Consider the following 23406-nt stretch of genomic DNA (forward strand, 5'->3'; position numbering starts at 1 on the left):
ATCTTACACTACTATAGTACATATGTCAAACTAAGAAATTAACATTAACACATTAATAACTAACCTATGTACTTTATTCCGGTTTCCACTTTTTCCAAAGAGATAATTATGCTTTAAAAGATACAGTATTTACCCACAGATTTACCATTTCTGGCACTCTTCATTTCATTGTATAGATTTAAATTTCCATTTTGGTATCATTTTCCTTCTACCTAAAGAACTTCCTTTAACATTAGTTAGTAGTATAGATTTGCTGGCAAGGAATTCCTTCAGCTCTTGTTTTTTTGAAAAGCCTTTACTTTATCTTCATATTTGAGATATTTTCTCACTGGCTTAAGACTTCTAAGTTGACTTTTTTCCTTTCAGTCTTTAAAGATGTCTCATTTGCATAGATCTGAAGAAAAGTCTACTACTGTCTCATTTGTGTTAGTAATGTCTCATTTTTCTTTGGCAACTTTGGCTTATGAAGTGCTGTTTGTATTCAATTAAGCTTGGGCCTATGGGCCTATAGTTTCCATCAAATTTAGAAAATTTACAGTCATTGTTTCTTTGAATATATATTTTTCTGCCTCCACACACTCTCTTCTCCTTCTTAGACTTCAATTTAACTTTATTAAGCCAAATTGCATTATTCAACATGTTACCGACGCTCCATTTATTTTTTCCAATTTTTTTCACTCTACACTTCATTTGGGGTATTTTTATTTCAATGTCTTCAAGTTCACTGGTCTTTCCTTCTATCTAATCCATCTAGTAGATTTTTATTTCATATATTTTTCATATCTAGAAATTTCATCTTTTTTTTTTTTAAAACCTTCGTCACTCTTTGAAAAATTTCATCTTAATTTTTAAAAAACACCTGCTTCTCTTAGCATGCTCATGTTTTCTTCTATAATGTTTGAACATAAAATGTCTTATTGTTTTTTTATATTTTTAATATTCTTGCCTGGTAAGTTCTAGCATCTCTGTCATTTCTGGTTTTGCTTTTGTTGATTGATTTTCCTCTGTATTAGAGGTTATATTCTCTTCTTTGCATGGCTGCTAATTTTTGATTGGACACTAGACATTGTAAATGTTACATAAATTGTTACTGGATTTTGTTGTATTAATTTAAATAGTGTTTTATTTCATTCTTGAGTGCAATTAGGTTACTTGGAACCAGTTCATTCTTTTTTGTTGTTATAGTTGAAACTGGGTCTATGTTGTCCAGGCTGGTCTTGAACTCCTGGCCTCAAGTGATCTTTTTGTTTCAGCCTCCTAAAATGCTGGGATCACAGGTGTGAGCCACCATGCCCAACTTAGTTCACTGTTTTGAGACTTACCAATAAGCTTTGTTAGGGCAGGTCCAGAGCAGCCTTTAGTCTAGGACTAATTTATTCCCAGTAAAAGATAAAACTCTTCTGACCACTATATCCAATGCCCCATGTAGTATGAGGTCTTTTCTACTCTGGCTGGTGGGAACTCAACTATTCCCAGACCTTTGTGAGCTCAAGAGATTGTTCTACCTATTCCTTTTCCTGGCCTTATGTAGGTTCCTCACATGTATATACCAATCAGTACTCAACCAAAGAATCAAATGGACTCTTATACAGGTATCTAGAGCTTTCCTCTCTGATACTCTGCCTTGCAAATTCTACCTGCCACAGCCTCCGTAAAGTCTGTATCCTCAACTCAGTGAGACCACCAACCTCTGTTTTATTCTCCCTGCACTGCAGCCTGGTGCCTGCCTCCATGCAATAATCTCATGGAATTGTGAAATTTCCTTCCTCTTAGGAATCTAAGTCCTATTTTGCCTACTATCTCATGTCTATGAAACACAGTTTTTCATGATAACATCCAATTTTCTACTACTTTTAGGCAGGAGGATAAATCTGGTATTATTTCCTTGCTAGTGAATTTTATTTAGGCAAATTTTTCAATAACAAAAAAAATTTTTTATTAATATTGTCACTATTTTGTCAGTCTTGTTTACTATGTATCTTTGCCCATGTTTTCTCCTGTGCATGTGTGTGTTAGGAAGAAGGGAGCATTGGGTTATTTTAAAGCAATCTGTGTAGGGTGACTTATAATTTTGTGCCATTCTTATCTTTCTCAGCTATAAATTAGAGACACTCTGGTTTAGAAGGAATCTTATTAAATGCTTGAAGAATCCCTTCTAGAATGGGGTCCAAGCTAAAGTTCACATACCACAGGGCTGAAAAACGGGCTCTGTGGTGCCCAGACACATATTTCTAAGGATAGAGTTCATAGCTTTAACCATATACTCAGAAAGATACCGAGAATCACTAATTATTAAGAATCACTGCTTTACAACATCCTCAACGAGAAACTCTTTTCTGCAAACTGAACTGCTATTTAAGTTTTACTGCACTAAATGAAACAATTCCAAAGCTAATTTTTTGGGAAACTGTACAATAAAGAATAATTTTCCAGTTAGATACTAAAATATATCATAAAAGAGTGTGATACTGATACAGGACCTGATAAACCGAAAACTGGAATGCAGAATAAAGTATGAAAGCAGACGCTTGCCTGTTTGGCATATAATAAAGGTGAAATTTCAAATCAGTGAGGAAAAGATGAATTATTAAACAAATGGTATCAGGAAAAACTTTTGAAAAAGTAAGTAACCACTTGAAAAAAGTTGAATCCCTATCTTATTTACAAAAATAGATTCAAGCTATATTGAAAATCTATAAACGTTCTAAAAGAAAATATGAGAAACTACTTTACAATCCTAAAGTGGGGAAGACCATCCTCTGCAAGACTACAATACAAAGGTTACAGACGAAAAGTTTTAACAGGTCTTTCTACATGAAACCTAAACATTCCTAAGGTTAAAAAAAAAAAAAACCTATAAATATAAAAAACATGTGAATATATTTCTAACATATATATTATAGTATTAATATCTTTATATATAGTTTCTACATATAAAAAAGACCAAAAGCCTAAAAGAAAAAATGAAAAGGTATATGAAATTATTACTAATAGTGGAAATACAAATAGATTATCTACACACAAAAAGATATCTTAATAGTAACTAGGAATAATAAATAAAATGCTACTTTTCATGTATAAGAGTGGCAAATATTTAAAAGAAGGATGACAACATTTCTATGCCAGCTAAGGTGGAGTTACTACTACTAAGTTTCCTACCACACACAACCACATAACTGGACAAAGCACATGAGGTAACTGTCTCCAGCGGCAAAGGGCAAACAGTAATTCTAAGCTCCCTACAGGTACAATATTTCAGCTCTAGTGCAATGAGCTGAAATAGTTCTGCTGAGCTTATTCAGGAAGTGTATGAAAATTTGGGGTATCCGAAGTTTTTGGAATCAGTGAGGCCGGGCAGAGAGGAGGGAACAGTATGGGGGACAGCACTGCAGTCTGTGTACAAGTCTTTAGCAAGTTCCTGCTTGAAGGTTTGGCTGTGTGTGCGGAGGGTGACATCACCCAAGGCTTACCTGAGAACACATAATACAGAATGAGAGGAGAAGAGATAAATATCAGGAATGCTTACAGATGTTGGAATTCTGGCCCAGCCAGACTGGAGATATGTTAACACCCTAAGCAACCATCTGAGCCATCAGAAATGTCAGGTGTCACATCAATAATAAGGACTACAATTCAGAGTAATGCCTATACTAAACCAGCCCCAACAAAGACTTATCCAAACCCTGACAAAATCCATAGAAAAGATTGAGGACTTGAAGACTTTTCTGGATCTCCCCCCTCCACCAAATCATCAATTCATGCCCATACAAGTTCAAGATGATAAGACACTGAGCTGCCAACAAAAACAAAAAATCAATATTCTTTCAAGAAGCATAATAGAATCCAGAATCTCTATAATGTACCATCCATAATGTCTAGTATATAATAAAAATTACCAAATGTGAACCATAATAAAGGGAAAAAAGGCATTCAGTGGAAAACAATATAGAGGAGACTCAGCTATCAGAATAGCAGACAAAGACTTTAAAGTACCTGTCATATTTAAATAACATAAAAACATACAGTTTAATGAATAAACTTCAGGGAATCAGAAGTGAAAACTATAGAAAAAGATTCATATGGAAATGCCACAATAGTAACTGAAAAATACAGTAACTGAAATAATTCACTGAGGGTTTAATGGCAGATTGAAAAAGGCAGAAGAATCAAATCTTGAGAGAGAGCTCTAGAAGCAACAAATCAGTAAGGGCACAATAACTTCATGCAAAGCAAAGACATTAAGGTAAAAGAAAGCATATAAAAGCATTCAGTAATTTAAAATTTAAAATTCAGGCTTGAAACAGTACTAATACATTCAATTTAATATGCAGTGCCTCAAAGTCTCCATTACTAAAGTGTATCAATAATTACTTAATGATTAAACCTACATTTTCTTTCTTTTCTTTTTGAGACAGAGTCTCACTTTGTTGCCCAGGCTAGAGTGAGTGCTGTGGCGTGAGCCTAGCTGACAGCAACCTCAAACTCCTGGGCTCAAGCAATCCTGCTGCCTTAGCCTCCCAAGTAGCTGGGACTACAGGCATGCGCCACCATGCCTGGCTAATTTTTTCTATATATGTATTAGTTGCCCAATTAATTTATTTCTATTTATAGTAGAGATGGGGTCTCACTCTTGCTCAGGCTGGTTTTGAACTCCTGACGTCAAGTGATCCTCCCGCCTCGGCCTCCCAGAGTGCTAGGATTACAGGCATGAGCCACCATGTCCAGCCTGCATTCCTATTAAAAGCCAAAAATCACTCTAGGTTTCCAGCTACTGAGAGAAAGAATCCAATAATCCATTGAGAGAAGACAAGAGAATTATGTTTGAAGAAGATAAATTTGGGTTATGTTAAAGAAATGATTTACAAACCTAGAGCAGAAACAGACAATAAGAACTAAACAGAGTCAACATTGAAAAAGTGGGGGGCCAAAGATGATTATTGAGCTTCTATACTGTTCTATGCACAATGTAGTGATTACCAGGTATTATCTCAATCTTCACAATCATAAAAGGTAGATATTATCATAGTCCTCCTTTATCCACAGTGGACATGTTTCAAGACCCCCAGTAGATGTCTGAAACCATGGATAGTACTGAACCCTATATTTGTTCCTATATATACACACATACCTAGGATAAAGCTTCATTTATAAATTAGACACAATAAGAGATTAACAATAAAATAGAATACTAAGATATACTGTAATAAAAGTTATGTAAATGTGGTTTTGTTTTTTCTCTCTCAAAATACCTTATTGGAGGAAAGAAATAGCAGAGGATGTAAACAGGTGAAAGGAAGACCATACCATGCCCATGGGTTGGCAGAATCAACATTGTTAAAAGGTCTACACTACCCAGAGTGATCTACAGAGTCAATGCAATCCCTATTAAAATACCATCATCATTTTTCAGATATAGAAAAAATAATTTTACTCTTCGTATAGAACCAGAGAAGACCCCATGTAGCAAAAGTAATCCTAGGCAATAAAAACAAAATGGAAAGTATCAATTCACCAGACTTCCAACTATGCTACAAGGCTATAGTAATTAAAACAGCTTGGTATTAGCACAAAAACAGGGATGTTAACCAGTGGAATAGAACAGAGAACCCAGATATAAAACCATCTAGCCATCTAATCTTTGACAAAGCAGACAAAAACATACACTGGGGAAAAGAACTGGATAGCCACATGTAGAAGACTAAAACAGGATGCACACCTTTTACCTCTCACAAAAATCAACTCACACTGGGTAACAGGCTTAAACCTAAGGTGTGAAACTATTAGAATTCTAGAGGAAAACGTTGGAAATACTCTTCTAGACATTGGACTAGGCAAAGAATTTATGAAGAAGACCCCAAAGGCAATCACAGCACCAACAAAAATAAATAAATGGAACCTGATCAAATTAAAAAGCTTCTACACAGCCAAAGAAACTTATGAGAGCAAACAGACAATCTACAGAATGGGAGAAAATTTTTACAAGCTACACATCTGATAAAGTGCTGATAACTAGAATCTAATTAGAACTCAGGAAAATCAGCAAGAAAAAAATCAAACAACCCTATCAAAAAGTGGGCAAATGACATGAACAGACTTTTCAAAAGAAGACAGAACAATGGCCAACAAACACATGAAAAATGCTCAACATCTCTAATCATGAGGGAAATCAAATCAAAACCACAATGAGATATCACTTATCTCTAGTGAGAATGGCCTTTATTGAGTCCCAAAACAATAAATGTTGGTGTGGATATGGAGAGAGGAACACTCCTACATTGCTGGTGGGACTGCAAACTAGTTCAACCTCTGTGGAAAGCAATATGGAGATACCTTAAAGCGATACAAGTGGGTAAGCTTTGAAATAATTTCTGAGACTTGTTTAATTCATGTGGAACCCATCTATCCAGCTTCTTTACCTTGCCGATTTGTTTCAAATGGTCAAATATTGTTGGAATAGTAATGTCAAACTTTGCTGCTAATTCATGTGTAGTTGAGATGGATTTGCTTCCACTACAGATTTCAGCTCATCATTATCCACCTTGGTTCCAGGTCACCCACATAGCCCATTTTCAAGATTAAAATGACCAGAATGGAACTTCTCAAACCATTGATGTACAGTACGTTTGTTAGCCACATCGTTCCCAAGCACTTAATTGATATTTCAAGCTGTCTGCACTGCATTGCTTCCATGATGGAACTCACATTAGAACATTGAACATATTTTTTACTTACCTGTGGTTTCACAAAAATTGCTCTAAAAAAATTTGAAAGATAATCACAAGCTAAAACGTGTGTCTGAAAGACTCAGGAGGTACCTTCACAATAAACATAAAATAGTGTCAAAGTGAAATGTCAGATCAATTGTCAAACTTAGTACTTAAGGAAATCGGACATTTCATACTTCATAACCTAATAGTACTTCATTAATCATAACCTATTGTTGTTAATCTCTTATTGGGTCTAATTTATAAATGAAACTTTATCATAAGTATGCATGTATAGGAAAAACATAGTATACATAGGGTTTGGTACTATCCATGATTTCAGGTACTCTCCTGGGGGTTTTGGAACATATTCCCCACAGATGGTGGGGGACTACAGTAGTTTTAAGAAGTTGTAAAACTGCACAAGAAAAAATAGTTTTTTCAGTGCAGTCTATAATATTAACCTTTTTTAAAAAAAGGACATACTTTAGAAAATAAAACAGAACAGTATACTTTTGACAAGTAGCTTTCAAACTGGTAGCCAAAAATTTTTACAATACGAGCTTTTTAATACTGAGTTACAGAAGGAAAAAACGAAAAAAATTTAAAATTTTATTTTGTCATCTCAAAAGTCAAATTTCTAAATTATAACTAGAATATAAAATAAAATATGTATTTCCTGTCTATCAAAATGTAACTGAAGCAGGTTTTCTTTATTTAACAGTATTTTCCTCAAAGAAATTTTATAAACGAAATATTTAGAGATAACATAGCAATTATTAGTTTAAATAACAAAATTATGTCTCCTTGGTATTTTATTTTTCATTAAAAGAAATTAACTTTTCTGTATGACTACATGACTACATTACTTTGGTTCCTTACAAATTTTCAAAGAGTTTTTACAATCCAATTGGTCTTTAAGATATAGCCAATATTTTACCAAAAGGCATTATTTTAGGTATAAAGCAAAAAACTCTCAAAAACAACATGAAATGAACTGTATATAAAGGCTAACTTTAAAATAATTTTTATCACATAAAGAAACAGATTTCACATTTAATTGGGAAAACCAAAACTAGGTTTAGAAAAAGTGGGAAGTGAATACACTTCATTTTAATGACATCAGAATCTATTTCATTGTACACTTAGGGATTATCAGGCATGAAAATCAATGCCCAATTTAAAATGACATATAGCATATGTGAAAAAGCCAGTTTCTCCTGCCAGCAAATAGCCTAAATGTTAAGTAAACCAAAGGCTGGAAGGGATTAGTAGAAATGTCAAAAGACAACCTTTTACTTTTACCTGCTCATCCTTATAAACACATTCTCATCCCTCAGGCATGCTTTTCAAACAAATAGTTCCAGTGCAGCAGCAAAAGCCCCAAGGCAAGCTCTGCCATCTTGTAACTGTCAAAGAGATTAGTCTTTGATCTATTTGGGAGGTCATGCCCACATTCACATTAGCTATATAGTCTAACAACATTATACCTGTTGACCAATGCTTCTTTAATGCTTAATGAGACAGACATTTTATATTATGGAAGTTAACTGGGAATATTTTTTCTAAGTTTTGACAGAAAGTAAACACTATAAACTGAGCTCAAGTGTGGTATGGAAAGATGATCTTTAACATTACTTTTCAAATACATTTTACAGGCCTTTCCCCAAATAGAAAGCTATACTTAATTGTACTTTCTGGAAAGAGTTTAAACCACTTGCTCCTTATCCCTAGTAAATTAGTATATGTGTAATTTTGGAGGGGTGTGTGAACAGCAGGGAGAAAGCAAACTGTTTTATCAATGCAAACTGAAGGTCCATATTTGTGTTCTGTATGGCCCTTACTGTAGCTTGAAGTAATTTGAATTTATTTGCCAACATCTAGAACTTTGGCTATTTTACCACTGTCCTCAACTCACTCATTTAAATGATCTGTTTAGGCTGGGCACAGTGGCTTATGCCTGTAATCCTAGCACTTTGGGAGGCCAAGGCAGGAGGACTGCTTAAGTCCAAGAGTTTGAGACCACCCTGGGCAACATAGCAAGACCTCATATTTACAAAAGAATTTAAAAATTAGTCTGGCATTGTGGCATATGCCTGTAGTCCCAGCTACTTGGGAGGCTAAAGCAGGAGGATTGCTTGAGCCCATGAGTTTGAGGCTGCAGTGAGCCATGACTGAGCCACAGCACTCCAGCCTGGGTGACAGAGAGAGACCCTGTCATAAATAAGTAAACAAACAGTTTAACTCATGTAGCTGTTTGAGTTTGCAACCCAGTGGTTCAGATGCTGAAATGATTCACAAAAATGTATCTTTTTATAATTGGAGCTTAGAGTTAACAGAAACAGAACAGCATCCTAAACATGATAGTTTTTAGACAAAATAAAAATGTATCTCCATAAAAATTTAACCTGACATAAGTAGAAGATCCTGAATAGCAAAGACATTGGTACCTAAGACTGGGATGGTACTTATACAATTGTGTAAAAATACTCAGTAGACAGATATGTATGTCTTGGATTCTCATTTTTACCATTACATTATAATATACTGGAGATCAAACAGTAAGTTCCTTAAGTTCTCCATGTCTTAGTTTTATTGGAAATAGTAGCATACTACTTATAGCAGTAAGATAATATAATCAAAAGGATTATACTGTGTATGTCAATACGAAATTTAGGTCACAACTTCAACACTATTTTTTTTTTAACTTTTATTCAAACTCAATAGGGTTGACCTTAAATAGCTTTGTATAACAGCAGCCTTTTATAAGTTTTATTAAGTAGCTTCTGAAAAAAATAAATGGTGTGATAAATATGAGGTGGAACTATAAATGCATTCCTCTACTTTACTACTACCTCATATGAAAGATGGTGGATTTTATCCCAATTCATGCAACTATGTATTATGATTTCAGTAACAAATGCCTTCCTGAAAGCAATCAACACAAGCAGAATATAATTTTTTTCTTGTATGTTAGCTTTTAGAAAAAAATTTAAATCTCCAAATAAGACTAAGAACAAATAATCAGCTAAACTTACTAATTAAAAATATTAAGAAAACTTTGCTTCAGAAAAATAAACACATTTGTCTAGCAAACACTCAAGAAGAACAGTTTTATCTTTAGCCAAGGTACAGGGCCTAAAACCTAAACATTTATAGCAAACCAAATCTGGAAGACAGAGACTGTGCATTAGAGATATTTACTGCTCCATATCATCATAGTGTAAACATTTCTATCAGGGTATCACAATATAAATTCCAATGGCTAGAGTTCTAAACTCAGCATAAAATCATGTATATGAAATAATTTAGCTAGATAAAAGGAATACAGCTGGTTTTATTTTATCTGGCATATTTTCAAGATTTCCGAAACACTAAGTTAACCAAATATAGTATATGCCTTTTTTTAAATGGGGAAAAATGAGTTTCTGCCAAGACTTAAGAAGCCAGGCTCCCTTGTAAATTAAAAAAAACCCCAACACACACACACATTAGAAATGGTCTTCCATTGTTACTTACTTTCTCTATTACATTAAAACCTGACTACAATAATATATCAAGAAATAAGAATCAAGACATAATAAAAGCAATATAACTTATTTCACATATGCTTCAAGACTGCTTTGGATAAGAGACTTTTTGTAGAGAAATCTAAACTTTGTATCATAAATTTTCAGTGTTGAAAAAAATAGTCTGAAAATTTCAAATTTTAGAAATTGAACAAAATATATTCCTCTCATATTCAGTAACATTTAAACACTTCTGAATAAATGCTTTGACAATAACAATGAAAAACATCTCTGTCAGTCTCAGGGTTATTTTTTTAAATTTGTCAAGATAATAGCACAGGACAAAAGTAGAAATTATATTTTCCTATTAAAAAGCTAATACTCTAAGAAAATGCAAGAAATCTTAAAATGCTTATTCTGTAAAAAGGCAAGTTAAAATTTTTTTAAAGAGTGATAAGCTTTCTGACAATTTAGTTAGGCTACCCGTTAGAATATTGCTCAGGTAAACGTGCAACTGCTTAAATGATCATCTCTAGAAAATGCCACCATTCATACTATAGTTTATTTTGAGGGAAGAAGGTATAATGGAAAAAGCTTATGGCTTGGAGTCAAGGCTTTGACACTTAGTTGTTTGATCGTGGCCAAGTCACAGTACCCCCATAAAGCTTCCTTTCTGAACTTTCTCTTCTGTAAAAAAATTGAAATAATTCCTGCCAAACTTACCCTACAGAGTTAGTTGAAGAAATAAATGACAATGGGCATGAAATAGTAAAGCATCATACATTAGATGTAAGTGGGCTGGAAGATCATAACTTACCCCATCTTTCTGAAACTCAATGTAGGTTTTGGTGAACTTTACATTGTCTCATAATATATTGTTGCATAAATGTGAAAAAAGCCATAGGACTATGTAAAGCCTTATAACTATTACCTTCTAGTCTGTTCACCCCAAATCATTTTAACACCTGGACAAACTCTCGCCAAACGAGCTTTGACTATACTATTCAACATTGACACATTATTTTGGGTGACTTATAAAGTAAGTTTCTTTGGTTTATGGAGTGGCTACTTTTTCATCAAATATCAATGAAAATATGTACATTGGCGGGACACAGAATAGTGTTCAAACAGTTTTGAAACAAATCTTACTTCTACAATTGATCTTTAAATTTCTGAGAAATTATAGCTAACATTAGTACTCTTTCTTTAATATCCTTCTTAACACTTTTTGATCACTTTGCGACCTAAGAGCTGTTTTTGAAAGCAGAAGTATATAAACTATGCTAGTGGCATAATCTATGAGAATGAGTGCACGATTTGTCCCATATTAGTCTAAATATTGTTTATTTCAAATATCTTACAACCTAGAGCTCTTTGTTAAAGTCACATATGAGAGCCCAGTAACTATGAATAAACCCTTTCTAGCAATAACAAGTAAAAAGATGAAATATTATCTTATGTAAGAAAGCAGTGTGAGGCTATAAACAGAACTTTTATAAAAACAGAGGCTTTTAAGGAATGAGCAAATATTAAGAAGCTTTGCTAAGGGTAATGAGTAGTGCTGCATTCACCAAGTGACAAAGACCTATACCTACTCCTATATAACCCTAGAAAAAAGGCAAGATCTCTCATGGAAGAAGCCTGTAGATGCCAGAAGATATAATACTAAGTACTATGGCCCTGGGAGAGTTATATAAAGGTTCAGTGGCGAGACTAGTGAACAATACAGTCAAGATGGCTAAAGGTGACCCCAAGAAACCAAAGGGCAAGATGTCTGCTTATGCCTTCTTTGTGCAGAAAAGAACATAAGAAGAAAAACCCAGAGGTCCCTGACAATTTTGCAGAATTTTCCAAGAAGTCCTCTGAGAGGTGGAAGACAATGTCTAGGAAAGAGAAGTCTAAATTTGATGAAATGGCAAAGGCGGATAAAGTCCGCTATAATCGGGAAATGAAGGATTATGGACCAGCTAAGAGAGGAAAGAAGAAGGACTCTAATGCCTCAAAAGGCCACCATCTGGATCCTTTCTGTTCTATTCAGAATTCCGCCCCAAGATCAAATCTACAAACCCTGGCATCTCTATTGAAGATGTGGCAAAAAAGCTTGGTAAGATGTGGAATAACTTAAGTGACAGTGAAAAGCAGCCTTACATCACTAAGGCTGCAAAGCTGAAGGAGAAGTATGAGAAGGATGTTGCTGACTGTAAGTCTAAAGGAAAGTTTGATGGCGCAAAGGGTCCTGCTAAAGTTGCCCGGAAAAAGGTGGAAGAGGAAGATGAAGAAGAGGAGGAGGAATAAAAAACTGTTTATCTGTCTCCTTGTGAATACCTTAGAGTAGGGGAGCACCGTAATTGACACATCTCTTATTTGAGAAATGTCTATTACCCTCATTAGGTTTAATTACAAAATTTGATCATAATCATACTATAGTCTAAAAGTGCTCTAGAAATCGTCAGTGGTTTGGTGTCTGGAGTACCCTGAAACTGTATCAAAGTTGTACATATCTCCAAACATTTTTAAAATGAAAAGGCACTGTCATAGTCTCCTCATTCTATGAACTTTGTTGTTGGTGTGACAAGGCATTTAAAGATGTTTCTGGCATTTTTTTTTAAATTTGTAAGGTGTTAACTATATGGTTATTGGCTAGAAATCCTGAGTTATCAACTGTACATATCTATAGTTTGTAAGAAGAACAAAACAACTGAGACCAACTCTTGTTGCTTCTTGCTTGACATTGAGGCTGTGGGGAAAGATGCCCTTTGGAGGGACCATAGTTCAGGGCGCACACTGTGAGCTGGACCTGTTGACAGTGCAGGCATCCATTTAGCTTCAGGTTGTCTTGTTTTTGTACATAGTGACATAGCATCCTGCTGCCATTCTTAGCTATGGACAAAGCGGGGTCAGCTGGCATGAGAAGTGTTTGGATTCTTTTGTTGTTGTTAAGTATGGTAGTTTTTAAACTGTTTGTTTTAAAGCAAATTATAGAACTCTTCATTGTCAGCAAAGTGGAAGAGACACTGCATCAATGAAAGTTCAAGAACCTTCTGTACTTAAACACATTTGAAACGTTCTGTTATCTTTTGTATTTAGAATGCTGAAATGATTTGAAGTTAAATAAACAGCATTACATTAAAAAAGGTTCAGTGGCAATGGTAGGCATAGAAAGTAAAAGTTAATCCCTGTGAAAGGAGACTTAGGCCCAGATTTTACATGATTAAACACTAACATCTACAAATGAACATAAGTAAGAGAAAGTATACATATAAGCAAAAGATTAAATGAGTATTGGAAAATTCTGAAAATGTACTTAATACCTTAAAACTCTGTTCTACCTTATAGTCCAACAAATGAAGTATAACACTTTTGCTATCTAAATTATTATTGCATCAAAATTACCTTTCGAACATAAGTGTTTGTTTTAAAATTTAATCATTACTTTCTACCTTTAAAATATTACCAGGAATATTTGATGCATAGCTTCTCAAATGTGAACAAGTATTAATAAATATGGGAATAAGGTATATGAAATCATAGTACTTTGAAAACTCAAGCAATTGAAGACTTATGATTTTAAGAAGTAAAAAAAAAGACATTTTCCCTTCACTTGCCTCTCAAAAAACTACCCTCAAATTAAAAGACAAATAAGAAAGAGAAACATAGTTACCAACTTTAATTAACACGTATCTGACCCCAAACCCCAATATGAACATGAAAAGCAGATGGACAAATAGCAAATGACTAAGCAGAAAAGAAAAAGTTCAAACCAATGTACCCACAGAGCTACTACTGGGAAATAAGCCAGTGTGGCTTGCAGAAGCCCAGAAAGTCTCAGGAAATTGAGTTATAAGGAAACTGTTGGAGGATGTGTGCCACAAAAATGAAACAGTAAAACAAGAAACAAGAGGAAGATCTGAGACCCAGGAAACCGGCAATACATCATAAGAAAGGCAAATCATGTGATAGCAAAGGCAAATCTCAGCATATCAGCAGTTAGGTGGGCATAAAGAGTGACTTAGTCCTGACTGAAGCAGGAGATCACGAGGCTCCTGAAGTGATGTCTCCATGGGAAAAAAAGGAACTTACATATTATCTGATAGGTCTGAAAAACTGTATTGAGAGACATTGTATACATCTATTGGAAGTTGACAAATTTGTTTAAAGATTTTTTTTTAAAGAAAAGAGATGCAGGAGAGGAAGGTATTATTTAACTCTAAAGTTCAAGACAGGAAGGAAATTATTTGATTACAGTCAATGGTATTTTCATAGTCATGATAACATAAATGATCACAGACTGAATAAAAAAATTGTGATATAACTGTATTGGGAGGATATAAGAAGGAAAAAGTAGCACACGTGAGCTAAAAAATCCTATCTCAAACAGCAAGTTAATGTCTTAAACTGATTAAATAAAGATAAAATATGGAGGTAAATACCAGATCAAATAACTAAAAGAAGTGAAAGTCATTGCCACTCAGAAGCAGGGGCTGGGAGTGTGCTGGAAGCCAAAAGACTGTTATTACAAGAAGCCATCTACTGTATTTAGTATATATTAGACTCTTAGTAAAAGCTTTATTGGACTTTTTTCAACATGACAAAACATAATTTAAAACTAAATGCAGATTGTTCATTTTAATTCACAACATACATTTGTATGTCTTACTCTATAAAACAGTGGTGATTAACTGAGAGCAATTTTGCCTACTAGAAGATATTGGCAATGTCTGGAGATATTTTTGGTTGTCGCAACTGGTGGCAGGGTGGTGGTGGGGTGTCTTGCTACTGGCATTTGGTGGGTAAAGGCTAGAGAATAGGCTAAACACCCTACAGGACCCCCTCAGAACAAAGAATTATACTATGTCAAAAATGTCAACAGCACCAAATTCAAGAAACACAGCTATAAAATAATTTTAAGGCACAAATCTGGTATACTTGATGTGGCAGGAAAATACACATGAGTTACTGGATAGCTTATTATACTCCTTGGTACACTGGGGTCATGTGTCCTATATAGTTAGAAAGTATAAAATGAACTCATTCCCAAGGTTTCAAACCTTTAATCTCAATAAAAAATGAGAAAGAGTGATGTAAACACTGAACAGTGATGTCTACTACAGTTATGTTACATGAGACCTTACAGTATCATAGCTGCAAAAAAAAAAAAATCAAGTGACATACTCACCTGAATCCCATCAACTTGTCTGCAGTCTGTAGACTTTAAGGGGATCTAAGTAAACTCATTAAAATCCACAATCAAAATTTTCCTCTGAAGGAAAACTTAAAAGTTATTTTCAGAAAAGTTAAAAAACAATTCCACTGGTTCCCTTGAGTTGCTGATTACGCTCAGTGCCAACAGAAGTAGATAAGTGTCTATCAACATTACAAGTCCTCAGGGCGATAATTTCATTTTAAAGCCTTCAACCTAGTTTGAGAGCAAAACTAACACATGAAGGTCAAAAAGTTTCTATTCTCACCAAAAACAAGATGAACACAAGAAAATAACTTCAGAATTGTTCAAAAATCAAAAACAAAGTTTTTATTTCTTTTATTAATTATCTAAAAAAGCTTGTAGCAGTATTTTCAGGCCTGGCTTTTTTTCCTAAGGAAATACAATGACATGAGTATTGAGAGACACAGGCTATCAACCAGACTTGCTTAAAATTTTATGATTTGAAAAGTATCCACCCTTGATCCCAAAACATCCCTTTACAAGGTATAGAGAATTTAAAAAATTAACTTCAGCAATTCATCCATTTGCTTTGTTTTGTTTTTCAGAAAGGATGGAAACAAAGGGTTTTGTTATCTTATTTTTCACTGCCCGAGGCAAATATATAAGTTGTCAACCTAGACAGCTCAGATTTAGATGAAGTTTTAATTTTGGAATTTCAAGATATACTTAGAAACTGCTTTTAATAATACTTTTGGGCCGGGCGCGGTGGCTCACGCCTGTAATCCTAGCACTCTGGGAGGCCGAGGCGGGTGGATTGCTCCAGGTCAGGAGTTCGAAACCAGCCTGTACAAGAGCGATACCCCGTCTCTACTATAAATAGAAAGAAATTAATTGGGCAACTAATATATATAGAAAAAAAATTAGCAGGGCATGGTGGCACATGCCTGTAGTCCCAGCTACTTGAGAGGTTGAGGCAGCAGGATCGCTTGAGCCCAGGAGTTTAAGGTTGCTGTGAGCTAGGCTCACGCCATGGCACTCACTGTAGCCTGGGCGACAAAGTGAAACTGTCACAAAAAAAATAAATAAAAAAAATAATAATAATACTTTTGGCCAAACCATCTTTTTTCTTTAAGCTAGAAAAAAAGCGTTCTGAGAAGGAAAAAAAGATTTACGTAATTGAGGTTATACTCATTCTTCACTTTTAAATGTGACAGGACTTTTCTTCCATATCTGTGATTCAGCCTAAGTATTTCCAAAAATTCCAACATCAAGTTGCTGGACTCTTAAATGTTAAAGAGTTTAGTATTACGGCACTTTAAGTTTATACACACAGCTATTTCCCTGGGGTAACCACATGTTATTATCGGGGCTAGATCCAGGTGGGTTTCTGTATCAGATGCTACACTATAACCAGAACTCCACTCTACTCTGACCTCAGGCTCTGTTCCTGGATCTGGTTTCCCATAGCTTAGAATAAAGTCTCAAATCCTGAAAATGGCATACGGAGTCTTAAGTGATTTGGCTCCTAAATACCTTTCACAAGCCTCTATTCACATGCCATCTCCCAAATCACCACCTCAGCTTCTTTCAATTCCTGGAAACTGCTATCCTCTTTCACACCTTAGAACCTTAGCATATGCTCTTCTCTCTGTTGAGAATACTCGTATCCATTCTGTTCACCTATGTAACTCCTAGCTTTCTTTCCCATGTCAGGTTAAATATCACTTCCTCAGGAAGCCTTTCTTGCTCCCCAAAGACCTGCTAAAACGTTCTCAGGGTTCCTGTGACTTTTTCTTATAGCCTTCATCACAACTGTGATTGTTTCTTCATTCCTTTAATGTCACTATTTCTTACTAGACTATAAGCTACATGAGTCAAGGGGCTATATAATCTGTGTAGTATACCACTGTGTGCCCAGAGTCCTATTACGGTACTTGGTATTTTACCCAGGTATCCAAAAAAAAGTTGTTTCATTATATAGGATAGTCTTATAATCTGAATCTCAATGTAGACAGAATTCAAATCTCATCTCTCTGGCTCCTCCATGCCTTTTAGGTAAGTCAAAGTAAATTAATATCTGGATGGGAGGTGAAAGGTGTTGCTCAGTTTCACTGTTCCTAAGCATCCAACCTCCTAGTTTCTATTCCACCAAAACATCTTCCTAACATGTTCCTGTCCTTTCCTAAATTATAGACATTACTATAGTAGAGACTGCATCTTGTTCATTTTTGTACCTACTGGATTTTGTACAAACTAGGCTCTCAGTAAGTTTGTTAAATGAATAAATGCTGAAATATTCAAGATAATTATGATAGAAAAGTATTCAAAAGGGATACATATGGATCTACTCAGAAGGAATAGACAAATCTACTTAAAAGGTTTTTGTTTCTGAAACCAACCTAATCTTGTATACTACCATCCACTGCATTCCTACCCTCATTCATCTATCATGAATATTCAAACTGCTGTGAAAGCCACAAGAATAATAAAGGAACAACATCATTCTTAAAAAGAAATCTGTTGGATTTAACAATTCTAATACTGCCATCATCCGATTTTATTCTGACACTTAAAAGCAGTGGTTTAATACAGTTTAATGTGCACTCTATTTTATTAATGCTGTTATCCTTTGGGGAAAGCACCCTGTCTTTTTCTGTGGTTTATAAAATCCCAACAATGCAAGGAAGCCTATCAATTTATATAAGCATGTGTTGTTATAAAGTCAGTAACTAATGTAACTAAAATAGATGCCTATGTTTTTTCAATCATAAATGTTATTTTAAAAAATTGATTAAAATAATAAATACTCAAATAGTTTGGTACATTTATTCAGAGCTAAGAGAAGTTCCCTAAACAAACAAAGAAGCAGTCAAAACAAAAGAATTGATTATATATGCCAATACTGAGACAGATATTCAGATCACTATCTTAAACAGTCCAAATAAAATCTATTTTGGTAACTCAACACACTGTATTACTAAAAAAATACATGAATTTAAAATTTATTATCTTAATAAATTATTCTAATCATTGTAAGAGACTTTTAATAATGAATAGTACTATCACATTTTATTAAACTAATTATAAAAATCTAACACCACTTCAACATTCTTAGACTATAAAAATTTTGAGCCACATGCCATGGTTTTATAAAGTTTCCTCAAAGAAGTAAAGGAATAATACCCATGAGGGACAGTATTTCTATATACTACTAAATTATGCTAAGGAATACAAATAAAATGCAATTTTAAAATCTAAATGTTGTACCTTATCATGTCTTACAAACTATGTGCATGCCACCAATTTGAGAAATGAATGCCTTAATTATAAAGTTGAATATTTTTGTAGTTGTTAGATCACAGTAATTGGCCAAAGGATTTGCTTTAGATATGCGGTTAAAAGACAGCCTTGTTATACTGTGACTTAATTGCATTAAAAGAAAACAACTTTTATTTTAGTTATACTTTTTCACTGTCATCTAGTCATATAAAAGCCTTGGTTCACTCTCATGCCCTGCAAATACTTTGGTTTAGTGCACAGAAAGTTTTCTTTTTAACTATTATACGATTAAGTATGTCCTTATGAATGATCAGAAGCATCTGGGAAAGGTGGAAGTGAAAAAAAAACCTCACTGGGAAAGTTAGCTTAATGTTTGCCCTTCAGAGTGGCCCATTATCAACATTTCATAGTGGGTTTCTTTATTTTCAGGTCCCTGAGGTATGTGCAATAAATTATGACTTGAACTAAACAAGTCACACTTGGCTCCAAAATGAAATTTTCCTACCTCTACTTTCTAGTCCCTAAGGTGGGAAGAGGAAATCCTGGTCACAGCCAAAAAAGTCATATTTTTGGCTCTAATACACATTTTCCTGCTTTTCAAAAAGCCAAACTTTGCTATTGAGACTGCAAAGTCTTATGTTAGTATTTTAAACTGTATTTTAATTTTTAGTTCCCTAATCTTTCTCAAATTTTAGAAAAAAATCTAGTATCATAAAATTTAATGTCATTGCTTTCTTATTCCTATTCAAATCACTTTTCTAACTCAGACAACAATAGTAACTTTTTAAATGTGAATTCAAATGAAATAAAGATAATACAGAAATTGGTTGTTTCATTTCTATAAGAGAATATTTAAAATTTTCATTTATAAATAAATTCTACTTATTCCAGCAGGATAGACTGATTATGAATATAAAAGAAAACCATAAAGTTCTAACTTATGGTCCTGTAATTTGAAGCATAGTTTTAGTTTTGGAAGAATCATATATGAAAATTATTTAGTTCACCATCTCCCTTTACAGAGATCAAGAGGATAGCAGACACACCCTAAGATGACACACAGAGAGTCATACCTTTAGAATCTTCTCCCTTTGAGGGTAGAAACTGTGACTTGCTTTTAGCCAATACCATATGGCAAGGGTTATGGGACAGTCACTCCCTTGATCAGGTTATATTATTAATATATGGCAAAGGTGGTGAGAAGTTACTCCTACAATTTTATTTTTCAAATTTAATTTTTATTTTCTTTCCATGACTTTATTAAGTTATATAAGCTTTTGTCTAAGCTGATTGGAGCTAGAGAGTCATGTAGGCCTTGTAAAAGTAAACTACGATGCTGTGAGAGGGCCTATGAGAAGGCTACATGGCAAGAAATTGTGGGTAGTTTGTACTCAATTCCTGATGGATTAGGAAGAACAGTCCTAACAGCCACAAAGAACTAAATTCTGCCAACAACCTGAATGAACTTGGAAGAGGACTCCAAGCTCCATTTGAGAATATAGCCTGACCAGCACCTTGACTGCAGTCTTGTGGAACTGTTAGAAAAGGACCCAGTTAAGCCACGTCCAGACTCCTGACACATGGAAATTGAGATAATAAATGTTATATTGTTTTAAGCCTCTATCGGTTACACAGCAATAGAAGCCTAATACAAAGAGGAATAGCCAGTATAACCAATTGTAAGATACTCCCCTCCATTTATTATGTTCTACTATGTATTAAAGTATAAGATTATACTGATTGAGCATTTCCTTGTATAAATCCTTTAATGATTCACAACTATAACATATTGTACTGCCTCCTTATGAGTCATATTAATGTTTACTACCATCCTCTTCATTATTATCTAATAATTACTACCATTTCTGTGCCTTGAAATCTCTAGGAATGGAGGGTGGTGGTGGTTTTTTAAAACAAACACCATAACCAAATACAGTTTTAATACCTTCTATTAAATCTCCATTCAACCATTAATTAAAATACTTATTGAACACTATGTTCAATATTTTAATTACAGAGGTGCAAGGATGCTTAAGAAATTATCCCTATCCTCAAGGTATACCATCTAACATTATAAAACTAAAAACACTAAATATGTCCTTTAGGAAATAATAAAGGACACTGGAAAGGTACCTATGTACGTGATTATCATCATACTTTTGAACTGTAACTCGGCTTTTATTCCTATGACTTAAAAGGCAAATGTATAAAGCAATAATTATAATAAATTATGTTAATGGCACATAATGAATAAAGATGCAATCTGTGACAATAACAAAAGGGGAGAAACAGATTAAGATGATAGTTATAATCCCCAATGTAAACACTAACAAAATAATTTAAAAATATACACAAAAGGAAAAAAGAGGAGAATCAAAATAATATACTACAAAGCAACTAAATACAAAAAGGCAATAATGAAAGAATTGAGGAACAAAAAGTATATGACTCACAGAAAACAAACAGCTAAATTAAATGGCAGAGGTAAATATGTCCTTCAAGTTATTACTTAAAGTAATTACTTTAAATGTAAAGGGCTTAAACTCTCCAATTGAAAGGCAGAGATTGGCAGAATGGATTTCAAATCACTTGATTCAGCTATATGCTGTTAATAAAAGACTCACTTTAGATATAAGGAAGTTAGATCCCTACTTTATACCATATGGAAAAATTTACTCAAAATGGATCAAATACCTATCTTAAAGAGTTAAAACTTATAAAACTCTTTAAAGAAAACATTAATGGCAAATTTGTCTGACCTTAGATTTGCCAATGGTTTCCTAAAAAATGCCAAAAGCAGAGGCAACATACAAAAAGTAAATTGGACTTTCTTAAAATTTGAAACTTTTATATTTTTTTAATATCCCATAGAGGTGTAAAATAAATATTTTCAACAACTTGTTTAACCATTTAAAAACATTTTAAGAGCTGGTCCGAGTGTAGTGGTGTTTACAACTATTAATAATTGATCATAACCAGAGTCATTTGTTCCTCCTCCATTCCCACTGCTTCACTTGACTAGCAAACATAAATACATAAATAAATTTAAAAATATTTTAAGAAACCATCCATTATGATGCTATGATTTATTTCAGGTATTGACTGCTATATTGAGGGCATTTCCAAATGATAAATGGCCTTCTTAATCATTATGAAAACTGCATGCCTACACTCGTAAAACTTATAAACATTAGTCTTATGAATGGATAGCTAACAAATATGCTTTAGCTATGAATAAAATGCCAGGGCTGGGGACTCCTTTCTGAAGTCACAATTCTAAGCCCTTTGCCATGTGTGGTGGGAAATATCCCCTTTCACTCCAACCTTTCACTTTGGAATTATGCATGTGAGATGCTTTGGGGCAAGAGGAGATTAGCAGATGTGATGCAAATAGGTATTTGAAAAGTGCTTACACAATCAAACTTGCCTTCTTGCACTTCTGCCACTGCAATGATAACATGTCTTGACTAGTCTGTTGGTCCATGAAGGATGAGATACAGGTAGAGCAAAGCTGACCCAGCTGAGCCAAACATAGATCAGCCAATCATTGCAGGGTGACTGAACCCAGCTGAAAACAACAGAGCTGCCCAACCAAGTCCAGGCCTAGATCACCTGCCACCAAGCCACTCCATAGATGTGTGACCTGAATAAATGATTGCTGTTTTAAGCCACTGAGTTTTGGAGTTGTTACATAGGAAGAACTGATCCAGACATACGGTAACGAGAAACACATTTCCCTTACATCTGGTACTGCTAGTGAAGAATTTCCATTTTTCTACCCCTATTCCCTGCAGTTTGGACTACTCGTGGATCGATCCTTCTTGACCATTTCAGGAACCACTGCGGAAAGCCCTTTAGAACCACCTTTCTCCCCTCTACTGAAAACTCAATGATGCTTCTATTATTCTGTTGTTGTATGCCATTGAACCACTAGGATTCAGATAAGCAGAACTGTGACAAATAGGATCATGACTAAGAAATATCAGAGCAGACCACCAGGTGTCTTTTTTGTATGAAATACTGAGATGTTGCCTAGGAAGAATTTATCCTGAGGAAAAAAGCATTAAGAACCCAAGATTGGTATAATAACCATGCCCAGAATCATAGTTGTTGAGGTGATGTTGGAAAAAATAGAAGGTAAATAATTTTTCTTAACAAAATTATTTTTTTAATTTTAAGAATTTTTGGAAAAATAACAAAGGACAACATAAAAATCCTTATATTCTTATATTTTTTATTTAAAATTATGGAAAAAGTTAAAGTCCCTTTTGATAACTACTCCCAGTATCATTCCTTTCTCTTGTCCTCAGATATAATCAGTATTATGAGTTTGATATGAATCCCTTCAGGCTTTGCTACTTTGTAAATGTACTATTCAATACAATCTAGTATTATCCATAGTTTTTCTTCTTTTCCAGATCTCAGGAAGTCATATAGGCCAAAGAAAGAGAAGATATAGGAAAAAATTGAAACAAGTTTTAGGGGAAAAAATTTATATTTAAGATGTTGGGGCCAGGCATGGTGACTCACACCTATAATCCTAGCACTTTAGTAGGCCAAGGTGGGGGGACTGCATGAGGCTAGGAGTTCAAGACCAGCCTAAGCAAGAGTGAGACCCCTGTCTCTACAAAAAATAGAAAAATTAGCCAGGTGTGGTGACACACGCCTGTAGTCCCAGCTACTTGGGAGGCTGATGCAGGAGGACTGCTTGAGCCCAGGAGTTTGAGGTTGCAGTGAGCTATGATGATGC

At 34.4% G+C, this 23406-nt stretch overlaps 1 protein-coding gene and 1 pseudogene across 2 annotated transcripts in view; one reads left to right on the forward strand and one right to left on the reverse strand.

Annotated features, from left to right (window-relative positions):
• BRIP1 (BRCA1 interacting DNA helicase 1) overlaps positions 1 to 23406 on the reverse strand; it is a 161169-nt gene that overhangs the window by 29207 nt on the left and 108556 nt on the right. The gene's annotated exons all lie outside the window — the stretch shown is intronic.
• Positions 11948 to 12508, forward strand: LOC105875980 (high mobility group protein B3 pseudogene; annotated as a pseudogene).

The sequence above is a fragment of the Microcebus murinus genome, chromosome 18 (assembly GCF_040939455.1).
Source record: "Microcebus murinus isolate Inina chromosome 18, M.murinus_Inina_mat1.0, whole genome shotgun sequence".
Lineage (NCBI taxonomy): Eukaryota > Metazoa > Chordata > Mammalia > Primates > Cheirogaleidae > Microcebus > Microcebus murinus.